The sequence below is a fragment of the Parasteatoda tepidariorum genome, chromosome 1 (assembly GCF_043381705.1).
Source record: "Parasteatoda tepidariorum isolate YZ-2023 chromosome 1, CAS_Ptep_4.0, whole genome shotgun sequence".
NCBI classification, from domain to species: Eukaryota; Metazoa; Arthropoda; class Arachnida; order Araneae; family Theridiidae; genus Parasteatoda; species Parasteatoda tepidariorum.
The window spans coordinates 61535900-61542431 of record NC_092204.1 but is presented as its reverse complement, the minus strand read 5'-3'; positions in this window follow the sequence as shown (position 1 = coordinate 61542431).

Below are 6532 nucleotides of genomic sequence, written 5' to 3'. Positions count from 1 at the left end.
TTCTGTAAAGGAACCTAGATTTAATAAATCTTCTCAGCTCATAGTCAGCCCTATTTGGCAGATAGGTTCTGTTTTTTTTATTTCAGGAGTCATTCTGTTGTCAATAGTAATAATTCATCCTAAGTAAGTAAAACTCCTCACTGTTTCAAATCTATAAGAATCTATTTCAAGGTAAGGCTCTGGGACCCTGTTTTTTGAGCATAACATACATTTTGTTTTCTCTACATTTCTGACTAAGCCCATTTGTCTCACAGCCAGAGCAAGATATGCCTCTTTCAGGGTAGGAAGGGAACGAGAAATTGCATCAATATCATCAGCATATTCCAGTAGTTGTACCGATTTAGTAAAAATGCGACCACTGGTATTGATGTTTGAATCACGAATAACTCTCTCAAGTGAAATATTAAAAAGAAGACAGGAGAAAGAATCTCCCTGTCGAAAACCTGTAAATGTGTCAAGATTTTCTGACAGAGACCCCAGAAACTTAATCTTACACTTAGTATCTTTCAAAGTAAGTCTTGTCAATTTAATGAGTTTTTTAATTTAATGAGTTATTTTAAAAGTATTCATTGCTTCAAAAATATAATTTCTATTGATACTATCAAAAGCCTTTAAATCAATAAAAAGATGATGTGCTTCAATGTTAAATTCCATTGACTTCTCTAAAACCTGACGGAAACAAAATATCTGATCTTTAGTTGATTTTCCAGCTTCAGTTGAATCCACATAGATATTTTCCTATTTGTGAGTCAACAAATGGCAACAGTCTGAGAAATAAACTTCTAGATAGAATTTTATAAAAGTTAAACAAAGCAGACTAATGCCACGATAGTTGGCGCAGGTCATAGGATCTCCTTTCTTATGAATTGGACACAAAATGCTAATAGTCCAATCCGTTGGCAAAATCTCAGAGTGCCAGATGTCAGTAATAAGTTCACATAAATTCCTCAATGAGGTAGGTTCACTATTTTTTAGTTGTCCTATTGAAATAAGATCATGTCCTGAAGACTTTTTATTCTTTAAGTTTTTAATTGCAGCACTGATTTTCTCAATAGTTGAAGCCTCAACTTCTATGCCATTGCTGGATTCAGGTGCAATTATTTCAAAATCTTCAAAATTTTTATTGAGAAGTTTTTTAAAATGTTCATGCCATCATTTTAAAATGTCTTGTTTATCAGTAATAATTTCCCCAAATTTATGATAAATATTTACCTCTATTAAAAACGTTGATAGACCCATTAAGATAAATTATTATTTTCTTTAAAATATATTATCATTATTTTAGTTCCATGTATTCTTCTAGACTTAAAATAAATATAATGGTATTTATTTGTTTCGTCTAGACGGAAATGAAATAAAAATAAAAGTCACTCGCTTGCAAAAGGAAGTTTAAATTAGCAACATGATAATTATAGAAAATTAGTGAACTGTTTGACTTGAACAAGACTGCTATAATTTGTTTTTGATATCCTTCAAAAGTGCCGATGAGTTTACTTGCATGATTTTATTTCATTTTAGAAATGTATTTCTGAGCAATATAAATTTTTCTTAATGACATATTCGCCATAGCACCATTTGCCAAGTCTGATTCAAAAATGCTTCAAAACACATAACATCTGAAAGTCCAAATATGGAAGAAGTAATATTAAAGCTACCGTTATTGATGCAATTTGAGTTGATCATCATACGTTAGGGAGCAAAAGTTTTCAGACGATTTGTTTTTCTGTTCTAAAATTTTCTGTAAGCAAAATTTCTTAATGATGCAAATTAGTAATTTGTAACTCTAATTATTTTACATGTGAGTAAGTAATAATAGATTTGGGATTTCTTAATTAAAAACAAACGAGAAATTGAAAAATTGAAATCAAAAGTTTTAAGACCATTTACTTTTTTTAAACTTAAATTGAAATTAATAATTTTAAGATAAGAAAATACAATAAATTTTGAATACTTCGCTGTATATCCTTTTGCTTTGATGACTGCTGCATACCGTCTGGGCATGGGATTAACAAGGCCTTCTGGAATAGACTTAGGAATTTCCCATTTTGACTGAAGATCTTGGAAGAGTTTTGCCTTTGAAGAATGCTTCCGTGATCGGACTTTTCCTTCAATGAATTTCCAGAGGTTTTCGATTGAATTCAGATCTGGTGATTGACTCGACCACTTTAAAATTTCAACCTTCCTAGCTGTGAACAAACTTGTCACAATTTTAGAGATGCTCTTAGAATCATTATTTTGTTGAAACATTTCTCTACTAGGCATTTTTTTATCAGCATAGGGTAGCATGTGAACTTTTAAAATGTTTTTACAACCTTATTGATTCATAAGCCCATTAATGTGTTCGATGAGGGGGACGACGGCATTAAAATTTTAAGCTCTTCAGACTATTACTGATTCGTTACAATGTTTTATTGTTGACCCTTGGTACCGGAAATCCATTCTGGTGCCTATTGGACGACGAATGAAACATCGGCCAAATAAACAAATTGAATTTGGACTGCAAATACAAAGAAATTCCAAACAAATAAGGACCTTATTCCAATCTTTAGTTGTTTATGCTTCGTGTTTCTTTGCAAATTTCAATCGGATCATCCTATTCTTTGTCCAGATGAGAATTTCTTTTTCTACCTTCTTATGGAAAACCATGCGCACATTCTAGCTACGCTCATACGATATCTCATGGTGCGTTTACTTACTGTGAGTCCATGTTCGGTGGCCATCGTGTTGAATATTTGATTAGCATTCTTGTTTAGGTCAGCAGTCAACTTCATTCAGATTAACACGTCTTGATGTTGAACCGTTTTTCTTGGGGCTCATGATGTTGCAAGATCAAGTTCACTTTTTCCATGCTTCCACTTCTTTACTATGTGGTCAACAGATGATTTGTGAATTTCAAACTCGATGGAGATAGCAAAATAGGAAACTTCTTTTTTCAGATTCTTTAGTAACCAAATGACAAGTGGAAAAAAACGCGGAGAAAATAAACACTAATATTTTTATTTGGGAAATAGAATTCTAATGCTTTAAGGATTAAACAAGTGAGTTTTGCGCATAATGCTTCAGCTGATTGATTTTTCAGCTTCATATACGAACCATCGCATATTTGAAACACTCTAGGAACGTAAGAATATGCAAAGCTAATTTGCATGTCTACGCAAAGCTTTCGAAACTATAAAACTATTAGGATAAAATTCCTCTGCTCTAACCACTGAGCTATAAGAGCACTTTTGCGTGAGAAATTATTACATAGAATTACGTTAAGTATAAAAACGTGAATTGTATTAGACCGTCTCAAAATCCTTGATTTCAATTTTCAAATTCTCGTTTTTTGTTGGTTAATTGAAAAATTTTCATGTTTATTATTAGCTGTCCCCCACGTATGATGACTAAAGCTACAAGTTAATTCACTCCATTAAGAAATTTTAATTACATAAAAAGTTAGAACAGAAAGACTAAACAAAAGAACTGAAAACATTTGCTCACTACTGTATTTTGTCTTGAATTTCGGCAACATGATTTTAAATCTAGAGATACTTGAAATCATGCTCATATGAAAAGATTGATCATCTAGTCACCGTAAGTGTCTAGTTTAATATTATAAAACCTATCTCCAACCATTTATTTGGTGATTTTTCCTTTTATATGGTAACGGTTTATCGGAAATTCTGGTTTCCAAAATTATAGCTCTCATTACCATACATTTAATAAGAAATACAAAAATGAAAAGTAAATTTAACCGAATAAATGATTTTTATTCCATGCTCTAAAGTATCACGATAAAATTACTGCATTTACCAAATTTTATCGCATTAAAATAATATATTTTATTGATCATTTTACCAAAATTCTCACCAAAGTGCCTAGGTAAAAATTACCAAGACTTTTGGCGTTCCCATTGAGCCGGCAACAGTTTCAATATTCAAAATTACTAAAATATCGTAAAATATATTTTTTTAAAGAGCAAATTGAGAAACATCAACATAAAAACTTTTTACATTATCTATTTTTTACCGATATCAAATGTATTTGGTAGCGAATCTAATATGGAGACAAAGAAAATATGAAAAAAACAATTTGGAAGTGAATCAGTGAATTGTTTTGATAAGCCAAAGAATACATCAAAGCAATTTTTTGTATCACATATTCATTTCAATATATAGCTGGTTTAAATTGTTATGTTTCGATACGTAAATAAATTTTAACCAAACACTATCAAACTTAAGCTATAATTGAATTCAGTAGTTCAAGTCAAATAATGCAAACACAGTTTTGAAATTTACTTGATTAGCATGTATTACAGGCAACAGAATTCCTCATTGAATTAAATACAAACTTAATTAATGACCATCTTAAATTAAATACATTAACATATTGACAAAGTATTTGTGCTAAATTAATGATTAAGCCTTTATTGGAAGTATATTGCAAGTTTCTCTGAATGGGTGAAAATTCTGAAATGCGCTACTTTTTTTAGAATTCGGAAATTCTAAAAGAAAGTAAAGAGTAAAAAAACAGTATAATTTTAATGTAACCTTTTTTTAATGACCACACTTGTTGCAAACGGTTTAAAAACCGAAAAGGTAAAAAATGTTCTTTACAGTAAACTTTGCGTTTGGATGCACAGTCTGTTGCCCGTTATTTTACCATAATTTTCGAATGAAAATTCTTTCAGTGCATTGCCATTATTCGCTCCATGTCAGTGTTAATGTGTATTTTATTTTTCATTATGTCAAAACCTTTTTTGTTATTATCTGTTTCAAAAATTAGGATTTTTTTATTTATTAGCATTTTTTTAGAGCTCTTTAGAGCCACGTTCTCCCACTTTCAGCACTACCTTTACATATTAAAAATAGCTGATTGGCTTAGTAAGATAAAAGTTATTTTTTAATAAAAAACAGGAGAACCATTAATTACTATAAAAAATTTCTTAGTCACATTAATTTTGATAAAATATTAATCTAACTTTTAGTTCCCAATTTTCTTTTTTTTCCAATCTTGCTGTTGTCCTTTGAAGTTGAAATATTTACATCATATTTCATTGCAGTTTTTCAAATTTTATACAACCATAAATCTCAGTATTTTACTTAAAAATACTCTGTTTTATAATAGGTAATATATAATATTTTATTATGTCAAAATTTTTCTTTCTTTAATTTAATATGTGTTTTGATATGATAGTTTTGAAATATTCCTTGTAGAAAATGTATAGACAGAAATAGGGCACTTTAACATTGAGATAGACCACTCTTATAAGTTATTTCGAAGTTAATTGCAGTTTTTATTTACAAAAGAATTTCAGAACTCTTAAGAAAAATTTATTCTAAAATAGCATCGTAAAGTATTAAAAAATATTTTCCTAGTTTCTGATGCACTATTTTCTGAAAGGTAATCTTTTTATTCTCTTACGTAAATAAGTAAGCAGCGTATCCTGTTTTTAAAATTCTATTAAGTGAAGAAAACAAATAAGTGGACTTTTTTCAACTTATATCCCCGGAAACGTGTAGTATATTTCTTTTTAAAAGCCACGTATTAAGCGAATTGCCTAGCTTTTTAAAAGATTTTCCTTTTTTCTTCATTTAAAGAAAACAAGATTATTTCGTACATGATAGTCACATAGCATATAAATATTATTTTTTAAGAAAATGTAAACAGTTTAAGTGATTTAAAACCTTATTTTGTCTTAAGTGTTTCTCAACGAAATGTTGAGATGGGAAACACTTGTAATATTTACTTTTTTCATTTTATTTTTTTCTGCTTAATTTTGTCAATCGCTTACTATTGCCTAAATAGAGTAATTATATTAAAAAGCCTTTATAAAGTAAAAAATTGAATAATAAAGTTTTAGTATATGTTTTAAAGTAAAAACGTTTTGGTGCACTGTAAAATATTTATGCTACATATATTTATGCTATATATATAAGTAGAAAGAACAAGTTAGAGAATCTCCAAAACAAAAATTTAAATTCAGTTTCTGTTACTAACAATTTATAAATACAAATTAAAAAATGTGAGTTTTTTCTTCTTTTTTTAATAAACTTTAAACACAATATTTCACGTTTTTTTCAATTTTGCTTTTTATATTTTTATTTTGTTTTGTATTGTTGGCTCATAATGGTCTACACGGCGAAAAAGAATTCTTGCAAAATAACCATATTGTATGTTAATGGAATTTTTGCTAATAAAAATTATAATTCTGGTAGCAAAAACCAAAATATACTGTACTTAAAACATTCATTTGGTAGTTTTTCTGTTCTTATGTTGTTTTTCGGAAGTTCTTTTTCTCAAATGGTTTGTATTACCATGAATTTGGTAAAAAATACAAAACTGAAAAGTAAATTTAACCAAATGGTTTTTACGCCATGCTCTAAAGTATCATGATAAAATTATTAAATTTCAGCATATTTACCAAATTTTATCGCTTATTCTAAAATTATTTTTTATTGTTAATCTACCGAAATCATTACCAAAGTGCATCGGTAAAAATTACCGAGATTTTTGATGTTACATAAGACTGTAAACACCGTCAATTTTA